Source organism: Perissodus microlepis, chromosome 11 (assembly GCF_051167445.1).
Source record: "Perissodus microlepis isolate ML-2025 ecotype Zambia chromosome 11, ASM5116744v1, whole genome shotgun sequence".
NCBI classification, from domain to species: Eukaryota; Metazoa; Chordata; class Actinopteri; order Cichliformes; family Cichlidae; genus Perissodus; species Perissodus microlepis.
Genome location: NC_140471.1, coordinates 26,878,241 through 26,890,290, shown reverse-complemented (window position 1 = coordinate 26,890,290; position 12,050 = coordinate 26,878,241).

Here is a 12,050-nt window from a genome sequence, read left to right as displayed (position 1 = left end):
GAGGAGGGTGGGTATGTTAAGGGTAGGAGACTGGGGATAAAAACAGGAAGAAACAGAAGAAGAAAGGCAACAGAAGAAGAGGAGGAGGTGAAAATGACTTAAAGATAATGAGAGCAGTCTAATTACAGAGCACGTATGGCTTTAAGACACATTTTTACTGGATCATGTCAGACAAACCCAAACCTTCCCGTGTGGTGCTCAATATAAATATAAATTCACAGCATTTTTGGAGATGGAAACGGTGATGGGGGAAGGGGGTGTAACTAATGATTGGCAAAGGTCTGTCTGCAGGTAGGGAAGAATGAAACATAAAGTGTGTAAAGACTGTAGTGGTGGGGAGAGTTAAACAAGATAGCACTTGCTCACAAAGCTAACTGCCAGGATCAGGTGAGGCTGTGTGTTAGAGGCAGGTTTCATAGTAACAAAAGCTAACTACAGTATTTAACCTAGATTAATATTTGCAGTACATTTCGTGAGAGAGCTGCCACACCCACTCATTTTCCAAAGGTTGCCATGCACAGCCTTTGTTGGGGATCTGCACCACAGCGAGGCAGCGTGAATGAACAGTAGATGGAAACCTCTGATGAAAGGCTTGGATTCGGGTGGCTGAAACCACAGTAGAGCAAGCGGAATAAAGAGAAGAAGTGCTTAGGCTGTTTGCACTTCTGACATCCGCAATTTTCTTAAAATGTAAATGCAAAGCAATCTGTTTAGAGAACGGCTGTGTTTTTTTTTCTAGTAATGCAATAATGTGATTATAGTTATGAAAGAATAATAAACCTTTGTCTTCCTGTTAGAGAGAGGGGGAGAGAGATAGGGGGAGAAAACACCACCCCTATGACTCAACAGCAAACTGAAATTAATATCCAGGGAGGGCGCCCTGAGAGAATTAGCATCATTCCTTCTTTAATCAAAAGCATACAATGACATAAAACTGCAAAGAAATATTGCAAAGAAGTAACACTGAAGCAACCATCAGTTTGAGTGAAGACAAAAGAGAAAAGAAACATTTTTAATGTATCCTCGAGTTTGTCAAGGTACAAACAACTTGCCCTTCACAAATGGCTCATTAATAGATTCGTGGATTACCTGGATTAATATCATCAAGGTCTTTTTCAGGTGCTTTCTGCACTTTTTCCAGTGCGTGAAAGCACATGCTTGTCTTTTTGGCCTCTGTGCCCCCCCATAAATAAATCACACTGGAGGCATCTGCTTGCAGTTGCTTCTTTATGGGACAGATGGGATCCTGAGAAGGCAGCTCCTGTGCACAGGGTTTGTTTTGTCACGAGCCTGATCTCTTTCCTGCTGTGATTTTCCACTCCCTGTTCATAAATAATAAATCACATGCACATACCTGGGCACATAGAAACACACTAGAACACATGAATAGAGGTGTATAAGCACATATCGATGACTCAGTATTTCTCCACAATTACAAACAGATGGGTTAGCTCTTAAGATGTATTAAATCTTACTGTTTTAACTCCGCAGATCATGCAGATATCTTTGGTTAGCAATGATCTCAAGGAGGCTTACTGACACCAGAAAGTGGAACAGCCAAAATCTTCTGCGCATCTTTGGAAATGCTTCCACTATGACTGCAACTGTCAGGAGCCATTGCTTTGTGGAATTTTACTGTTTTCAGCCCATGTGTCTTCGGCCGTCTTTATGGATATTTTTATGAAGTATTTTTACTGGAAGTACTTTAAACTATAGAAAGTCTTTAATTGGTGACAATCTGGTATGCAGATTATGTATATAATAGGTACACCTCTAAAAAGGTATGCTGTTTTTTATTTGTATTTTTTTTTATTGTTGTACAGTTCTTTTATTATAATAAGAAGACCATGCCAAGAAGACCATGACCTCACTTCCGGCACACCCATGGAGTGGTAAATAGAAAGGATATTAAGGAAGAGGTCTGTTTGGTATTAGGCTGGAAGCTGAGGACAGGAAATGATCCTGAGTTGTTCAGGCGCAGTCTATACACATACTGCACACTGTTCCCAAGTTCCCAGTGCTCGCGTTCACTCCTACGCAAGTCAATGGACACAGAAGGGTTGACAGGGGTTAAATGAGTGGGGAAGGAACATAAAGATTCCAAAAATTCAGGGGAGAGATTACATAAACATCTTAACATCTTGGCAACTTGACAGTTGCATAGTTTCCCTTTCTTCCTATTTCTCTTTCACTGTCTCTCTCTTTGTTTTACAGCAGTTAGTTCCCAAAATATGAAGATCTGCTTATCTTATTATGGTGAAGTTTGTGGAGCTTTTAAATAAAATACAAGGCAAAATTAAAATAAGAAAATAAAATAACAGGAGCTAAATTTCCTTCCAGAACAGAAAACGTGTTTTCTTTGTCATGGCAGACTATTGGAGTTCATAAGAAAAATAATAATCAACGCAAGTATGCAGTTCTTTGTGTGTGAAATTGATAATGTTGGAATCTAAACCTTTGCTAATATTATGCATCAGTCACTTTGCCATTTTACTTTTTCCATGCTAGCAGCAGTACTCCTGGGATACTAATGCTGTTTGTTAACCAGTTCAGATACTGGACAGAGAACAGATAGAAACATAAACACCTCTAAAACCTTCTCCGAAGGTTTAGTTAGGAACAAAAACACATGCATGACAATGCACGATATTCCCCAGCTGATGAACCAGAATGCACTCTGTGTCAGTATCAGCCTCATGTTTGCCACACATGAGGCTGTGTGGGGCAAGGCAAATTCACATTTATCCTATGAGCCCCAGGCAGCACACAGGGCCTAGAACAATTTTGCCCTTTTGGGTACTTCATACCTTGGGTGCTTCATATGGGTTTTCTGTGTGTGAAAACCCATATGAGGCCCATGAGGCCCATATGAGACTAACCCATTTGGGGTCCATGGCAGTTTTGCCCTTTTGGGTTCCCAAGAAAGAATTCTCTTGGCCCCATATAAGAGCAAAACTGCTTTGGGTGCTGTGTGGGCACACTGACCGTGGTACCATGTGGGATAAGTGCAGGTTTGCCCTGCATGGATAGCCCCACAGGTCACCCACACCTATCCGCACAGGCAGCCCACTGTCGGCCGCACAAAGGACCCAAGGGGGCATGTTTAGTCGGCATGACTCTAACTTCCATTTAGCTTTGTCAAGCTGTTGTCACCAGGCTGATTAATATGAAAAAAAATGGGCATAAATAGTTTTCATGTATGTTTAGTAGATCAACACTGCATGTAGTGACTCACTGGTAGTAATGATTTTGCTTGTATTGTTGTGGGAAGCAGATTGCTGTGACTCTGGCAGTCTGGGCTAATGATTATAAAGCATTTTATAAGTTCAGAACATACAAACAGGAGAAGATTTAAACAGATGTCCCCTGTCTCTGTTCCAAGAGAGTTGCAAAAGCCTTTGAATGTTATCATTAAAAATTATTCTGTTCCTCCAATGTGACTTACCAGATTTGGGTCCTTAATCCATTTTAATACTGTTTTAAGTATGATTCCCTGTTTAATTTACTTCAATTGGGAAACAACTTGAAACCATACATGAGCACATATATTGATTCAAAAGGACTGACATTCCTCTTAAACAATGGTCCCATCGGTGTTGCTGTAAACATCTGAATAACATTACAAAGACTATGTAACAGGCCACACTGTTCTTTTATAAACCAGCCTTACTTTGCATATTTAAGAATAGCTCTTTGTGTGCATACAAGTATGTACTACATGGAAACTATGTGACTGACAAACCACCACAGCCAGGCTTAGAGTGCTCTATACACAGGCTATATGGGTAGAAGTCTGCGGTGGATCACTGTGAGACCAGTGAGAGCAACATCTAGTAGGAGAGGAAAAGCTGCAGTCCAAGATAATGAATAATTATTTCCACCTCCGTCCACCTCTGCAAGCAGCACCCCTCCTAGCAACACCAAAACTCCCCATCTGTTTGCACATGAGACATAATGATGGGCTTTCGTGTGCAGAGAACTGTAAAAGATGCTAAGTATATACCCCAAAATAAGTATGAACAATGCAGCACAGTGTGTATGGCTTCCTTTAGAGAATGATTAAAAACTTGATCAATGCCATACAGCCAGTGAAACGCTGGTTTCTGATTTCTGAAAAAATATTAAACACTGTTACACAAAGTCCAGACAGAGATGAAAGCCGGTTTCTTTGTATTTCTCACAGATGAAGCACAGCTGTCTTGTTAAAGCTTAGAAAATCATGACAAATTCAACATTGATTTAAAATGTATTCAGACTTTCCTTTGCAAAACTTTGCATTTAACACTTTCATACGATACATCAAGCTCTTGTAGTAGCTCAGTTGGATGTCACTTTAATGAAAAGCCAAGATAGAACAATTGCAGCCAGTGCATTTTAAAGACACGGCTGTTTATACAGAACAGCAGAGGTTTTGGAGCATACCCATGGCCACCAACACTTACACACTATCAAATTTGAGGCTGACACTAAAAACAGCTAAAGTAGTCATTATGGCTTGATAAAGGCATTAATCCCAGAGCAGGCTGGAGCCAGTTTGCTTGTCTTTCCTGCACGCACACGGACACACACACACATGCACGCAGAGGAACGCACACAGACAGTTACACAGATGCAGAGAAAAGGAGAGACCTGATACTGACTGTCAAAATGACAGTGCTGTTGTTTGGCTGCCACACGTAAAATACTCCACTTCTACAGCTTAAGCCAGCTCTGGCCCAAACAATACCTTTGCTGTGGCCTTCTGCCCTGCATTGACTCTATGTTAGTTCCAGCTTTGCAAAATATACATGTTCCAAACAAGCTGATGAATGAATTCTTTACGAAAAAACAAACAAATCATTGGTTTCACGGTGCAAGAAAAGCATGTTCACCATTCATCCAATCTGGAAACCTGTCAACTCTTTGTCTTCACATTAACTGTTTACCTGCATGCAAACAAAACCTCCTCAAGAGCAATTTGGTCAATAGACCTCGACCAAATATAAGGATTACTGTTTATCCTCAAGTATAAAATTCCATTGCTTATTGGCATCACAGATTAGGAAGTGACAGCTTGAAACTTTTTTTTTGAAATACCTTTCAAACACAAACCAGTCTCTTTTCCAGCCATCTTCCCATCCTCGACTACACAGTGAGCACCACACATGTTGCAAGTGGAGGCTCCAACTGCAGTGTAGGTGCCTCAGGGGTTTTCAGAGCTACCAATTTAGTTTACAATTTGGGCCAATTTACAAGAATGCAATTTTCAGCTGGTTTTAACTGTTTATGGTTCACAGTGAACAAGAATATTGGTAATACCTTGAGCCATAACAGTCCAAAGGTCCCTGTTAACGAAGATAGAAAGGATTTGCTGATGTTAGGAAATATAATTTTAATGCTTCAGAGAGCACTTCTGAATGCCAAACTAGTGCATTTAACTACCTTACACATTTTACAAATCCATTGTAAACGAGATATTAACATATTTCTCAAACATCTGCTTAACATGTGTGCAAATAAAACACTTACTCCTGACTGCATGTTTGCTCAGTTTTAAAGTCGTGTTTTTTATTGTCTTCCAATGGATTGTTCTTGTGTATTGCCAAACCCTTTTTTAAAACAGATTTTTTTGTCTTTTTTGACAGGCTAGCAGTGAAGAGTAGACAGGAAACAGGGGAGAGAGTGCAGGGGAAGACAAACAGCAAAGGACTGCTGCATTTCAGCATATGGGTATCTTGTCAACCTCAGTCACTGAGCTAAACTGGAACCTGAATCGAGGTATTTTAGCAACTCCATTTGAATACCTGTACTTATAATAATGATGCTGCGAATAATTCTGTAGGCTTAAATTTATAAACTGAAAAGATATCTTTTCTGTTAAATTTAAGTTTAATACATCTTTATCCATCCATCCATCTTCTTAGCCACTTATCCAATTCAGTGTTGTGGAGGATTGGAGCCTATCCCACCTGATTTGACCAATGGCTTTGTATTTTATTTGGGATTCAAAAAACAGTGACTCTGTGCAGTGTTAAAAGATGAAGAAGAAAAAGGAAAAAAAATGCTTCAAAATTAAAGAGTCGCTTGTTTAAGTGTAACGATCATCCTCAAATCTGGCCTAAAGCCCCAGGAGCGTTTTTATTCTGGAAAGAATCTGTGAAGTCACATGAGGATGCTGAACTAATTATACATACGGACTACTTACTTGGATTCTGTTTTTCCACCATAAAGAAAACTCAGAACTTTTCCTTTTTATATACACAAGGAATCAGCTTATTTTGAAGCAGGATATAACCAAAGAAAAACAGACTATGACCAGACAAAAACAGACAATATGTTTGCCCTCATGCCAAGTCCTTTGCTTTTCGGCAGAAAGTCGCCCTCTTGGGACTTAATCAAACTACCGGGTGCCAAATAATGCCACAGGGTGCATCCCTTTTTAAGAATCCTGACATATGACTCAAAGCCACAGTTTTACTTAAGAATTCCCAGCCTTACAGTCATCTCTTACACATATATCCACTTGCATGCACTTGTATTCACATATACAGTGATAGACAGATTTCTAGAGTTGAGCTTGAATTATCCCACATACAATGGGCTAAAAATACAGGCCCTCTTTGGTATTTATGACTGCTGGGAACAAGCTAAAGTGAAACATCAAACTGAAATGTGGCAAAGGCTGTTTTTCACTATAAACCAGAAGCAATTGTGCAGCCTTTGGAGAATAGCACTTTTAAAAGCTTAAAAGCCCTAGCTTAAAGCGAAACAGAAATGGTTATAAAAAAAGATGTCAACAAACGATATGTTTCCATTTAGACTTCTCTTACAGTGGAAGGCCACACATACGCAAGGAGAACATTCATGTAAAAGGACAAACATAAGCATGTACTTATGTGTAAATGATGGAGGTCAAAGTCATTAGATGCTGTCTCTTTTTTTTCTCCCTTTCATTAGGGTGGTGCACAGAGGAGTGTGCTAGAGGAGTGTAATCGAGATAATAACACACTTCCACAGCTGTTGAAAGGGACTGTGGAGCTGGGCCAGGTTGAAAGTCACCATGCTGAAAGTCAGAGTGCAGGTTTGCTTGACAGCACATTTTGAGAACAAGATCCAACAGGTCAAAAGAGACAGATGGCAGGGCAGATGTAAAAGGTAGAGCTGCTGTGCCTCTGCAAACCTTGCTGTTAGTACATGTATGGTAGCATAGGCCTACTCTGACAAATCTCCTTAAGTATAATGAAAAGGGTAAAAGATTAGTTCATCGCTCTGAAAAGTTTGCACTGAAAAATAGATTTTTAGAGGACTCTGTCTTACTGTAAATTAAAAGAAGCAGGCAGGCTGTGTTCTTATGCACTCACGCACACCAACATCACATAATTATAACAGTCCACACCCAAATCCTTTGGTACACACAGCTCACTTTTTTTTGCCTGTGACTCATTCAGGCATCTGCTTCCTGTTTGCCCCCATCCCAGAAGCTTAAGCCCCATGTAATCGTTCAACACCACTGCACTTCCTTTCCTCTGTCCCCCTCCATCCTGCTGTCCCCCTCTGCTGGGAACTGTTGACTCATGGTTGACTAAATCAACATTGTTGAAACAGAGGCATCCATCTGATCCATCTGGACCGTGGTCACTGCTGTGGGCTGCTGGTCATTTACCTCTTAGGCGGAACAAACCCCTGCAGTTATAGTCAACAAACACTGACACTTGTGATAACAAGCTGGGCTGCTTTTCATATAAAACGCACAAGCACTTTGACACTGGTGCACAGTTGGTAGAGCAAAATGCTGTCAAAAGTGAATGAACAGCTTTTAATTATTCCAGACCAAGTTTGTCACAAACTCAAGGGTCTTGGGGAAAAACCCTTCATCCTCTGTTCTCAGAAAATATCTTTAGCCTGCAGATAAGCCAGCAGGAAATTGGTTTGGTTGCAAGCCAGCCATTGCATGCCAGAGCATAGGAGTTGTCAAAAATGTCCAAGCGTCTTCTGTGAATGCATTCACACCTTTACAGATAACAGCTGAAGTACTTAATGATTTACTCCTACCTACAAGAAGCTGGAGCAAGACCTGACATGTACAGGACATATCTCATCTTTTTGACCACCATCAACCCATATCAAATACTGTAATCTATCTCTTCCTTCAGGCACACCTGAGATTATATAACTGTCACTCAAAATGCAGGGCTACTGAGTTCTTGAACTTACTGGGTTCTTTGTTGTTAGCATGAAAGCAGACTCTAACACCAATGCAGTGCTTTGAAAAAGTATTTGTTCCCTCCCTCATATCATAGTTTATCACATATGTTTCAGACCATCAAACATATATATATATATATATATATATATATATATATATATATATATAAAATTCCCCACTCGCCCCTGTATATATATATATATATATATATATATATATATATATATATATATATAGAGAGAGAGAGAGAGAGAGAGACAGAGAGAGAGAGAGAGAGAGAGAGCGAGAGATACCCGAGTAAATAAAAAATCCAGTTCTTGAGTGATGATTTCATTTTTTAAGACAAAAAAGTTACACAAACCTACCTCACCTTATGTGAACACGCAATAGCCTCCCTCCCTGTGGTTAATTGAGATTAACCACATAATTACTGCCAGACCTGTTGAATCCAGAAATCACTTAAATAGAACCAAAGTGAGGTAGATTAAGAGATCTTAGAAAGCAACACATCATGCCACGATCTAAAGAAACAGCCGAGAAACAAAATCTTTGACATCTATCTGCTTACAAAACCATTTCTAAGCCTTTGGGACTCCAGTGAAAAACGGGGGAGCCATTATCCACAAATGGATGAAACTTGGAGAAGTAATGAACCTTCCCAGGATCCTATAAAAATTACTCCAGAAGTGCACTGAAAAAACAAGTACTTTCAAGAAACTATATTGTGGACTGATGAGACAAAAGTTTAACTTTTTGGAAGTGTTTTGTTCCAGAAAGAGAAGAACATTACACCAATAGTCAAACATGCTGGTGGCAGTGTAATGGTCTGGGGCTGCTTTTTTACTTCAGGGCCTGGATGACTGATTGATTTGGTTTTCCTCTCCGCCAGAATATCCTAAAGAAGAATTTCCAGCCATCAGTTTGTGCCCTGAAGCTCAAACCCTCTTTGGTTAAGCAACGTGATGGTGATCTGAAATGTACCAGCAAGTCCACCTCTGAATGACTCAACAAAAACAAAATCAAGAGTAGCCTAGCCACAGTCTGGATTTAAATCAGAATGAAATGCTGTGACATGTCCTTAAACAGACCGTTCATGCTTGACAACCCTCCACTGTGCCTGAATTAAAACAATTCTGCAAAAAAGAATGAGCCAAAATTCCCCCACAGTGAAAGACTCACTGCCAGTCATCACAGATGTTTGATTGCAGTTAGAATAAAATAGAATCCAATAGAATAGAATAGCCCTTTATTGACAAATGAAATTATGGAGTTCCTTTTCCTGAGGGTGGCACAACCAGTTATTATGTTTAGGGGGCAATTACTTTCTCACATGGGGCCCAGTATGTTTGGGTAACTTTTTTCTTTTAGTAAATGAAATCCTCATTTAAAAACAGCATTTTGTATTTACTTGGGTTATCAAATATGCAAACAAATAAGAAATCAGGAAGGGTGCAGACTTTTTCACTGCACTGTATGTCAAGAAAAGTCCATTTTGCGAGAGAATTTGTTAGTTTGTCCGATGCTGACTTACTAATTTTGGCCTGAAGCCAGTCATTTTATCCAGTTTGGGCTGCCGACACCTTTTGTTGGTACTCGAACTGGTACTGCTAGCGCTAACAGCTCCCACAGTTTCTGTGCTCACTGCAACATATTTTGCATTTAGATGTTACTGTAAGGTTGAAGTGCTTCGGTGGTATGCAAACTCCTTTCTGCACACTTTGCACAAAACAATGTTTTTATTAAGGCTTCCCCTGGATAGTCTTATGAAATTTCCCTCTAATCAGTCCTAGCAACGCGCTTTCTCCTGATTGTAGCTCCGATGTGTGCATCAGTGTAATCGGTATACCAGGAAATCATGCATTGACAAAAACTGGTCCATTTGATTGACCTTTGTTATTATTATTTATTTATTAATTTTATTTTATTTTATTTTGAGTTATTATAGATGGGACAGACATGACTGGGGGGTAGGAAAGGGAGAGAGAAAGAAAGGGAGGGAAAGAAAAACAGAGGGAAAGAGGGACAGTGAGAGAAGACACTAAAAAACAAAATCCGCTGGATCACCTGTTGAGAGAGAACCAAAAAAGAGAAAGAAAACAAGCAAAAAGAGAGCAACACAATAAACACGACACCACAGCAATAACCTAGATAACTGTAACTAACAATAAATACTAAATATTGAATCTTATTCTGTAGCACGCAAGACCAACTGTGCACAATGTGCATTGAGGTAGCAGCCAAGAAAAGTGTAGTTTGTGTCTGTGAGCACCTGTGTGCACACCTGTATGCATGAGCGCACTTGTATTCAAAAGGTTTCTCCATGTAACAATCTGCTAGAGGGTGTGCGGAGCCATAGCCCGCCCAAGGCATGAAGCAGGCATCGAGGAGATCCAGGCCCAAGACATCCAGAGGACTTTCCTGGAAAGAGCAGAGGAGGAGAGCCCCAGACATGGGGCCACCCAGCAGCGTGGTGTAGAAGCCACAGGGGCTATAGTGATGTGCCTGTGGGCTCTTCCGGGAGCCAGCCGTGCCAGAGTGGACCCATCCCCAGGCCCAGAGGCCCGAGGTCCGTGGGTTCCCACCCCCCGAAAAGAGCCCAACTGAGCCATGGACGCCAGGCCCTGCCAAGCAGCCACCGGTAGTGAGCCGGTACACACCTGAGCGTTATTTTTGCATTAAATTTCCGTTAAAATGCGTTAAATTCCCACCCCTAATATATACATATATATATATATTAGGGGTGCAACAATACTCGTATCGATATTGAACCGTTCGATACAGCGCTTTCGGTTCGGTATGCATATGTATCGAACAATACAAAATTTTTATTTATTTTATCAACTTTTCTTCTGACGACGCTGTCTGTGTTGAGCGTTCAGTGGATCTGCGTTCGACTACTCCGCCTAGGATGCACTGTCGAGCGCAGATCCACTGAGCGCAGCGCAAGCTAGCAAGACAGAAGCTAAGCTCATTGCAACATGGCAACTGCCTCAACCTCCCCCACCCTCATTCAGATCTGGCGTTTGGAACTATCTTGGTTTTCATGTGAAGTATGACCCTGATGGTAAGCGCGTCATGGACAAAAGTAAAACAGTATGTCGGATGTGCCACGCAATGCTCAATTGGTGGAAACTAGTGCGTTAGCGCAGTTAGCTTGTTAACGTGTTGACGTCGTACAGCCCCACGCACGGGGCGATCCGCAGTAACTTGTTAACGGAGATTTGCGGCGTTATGGCGTTAATGTCATTTTAACGAGATTAACGCTGACAGCACTAGTGGGAACACAATGAATATGACTGCACATTTACACGGACATCATCCTAGTGCAAAGACAAGTGGAAGCAGACAAAAACAACAAGCACGCAAGCTACAAACTTTACCGAGTCATTTAGACAGCTGTTAGCACATGATTCTCCTTATGGGGACCTGATATGTTTAATATGCTGCTGAGAATATAGCCCAGAAGAAGCGTATAGTATAGCTTTTATTTTGGAAAGAGACATTTCCCTGTAATAAACTCTCTGTTCCAAAGATGAGTGATTAAAAAATTTGTATTGTTCGATACATATGCGTACCGAACCGAAAGCACTGTATCAAACGGTTCAATATCGATACAAGTATCGTTGCACCCCTAATATATATATATATATATATGGAAATTAATGACCTACAGTTTTCTCAGGATAAAAAATATGGGAGCACTGGAAAATCACTCAAAAGAAACAAAAAACATATCCACCCTGACAATTTCTGCTGGATGTTTTTCAGACTTGTTATTTTTTAATAGAGGCTTTGCTTAAGTCTAATATATGAGCACCTTAAATATATAATACATCAACCTTGTCTGTTTTTTGTTTATATAGCT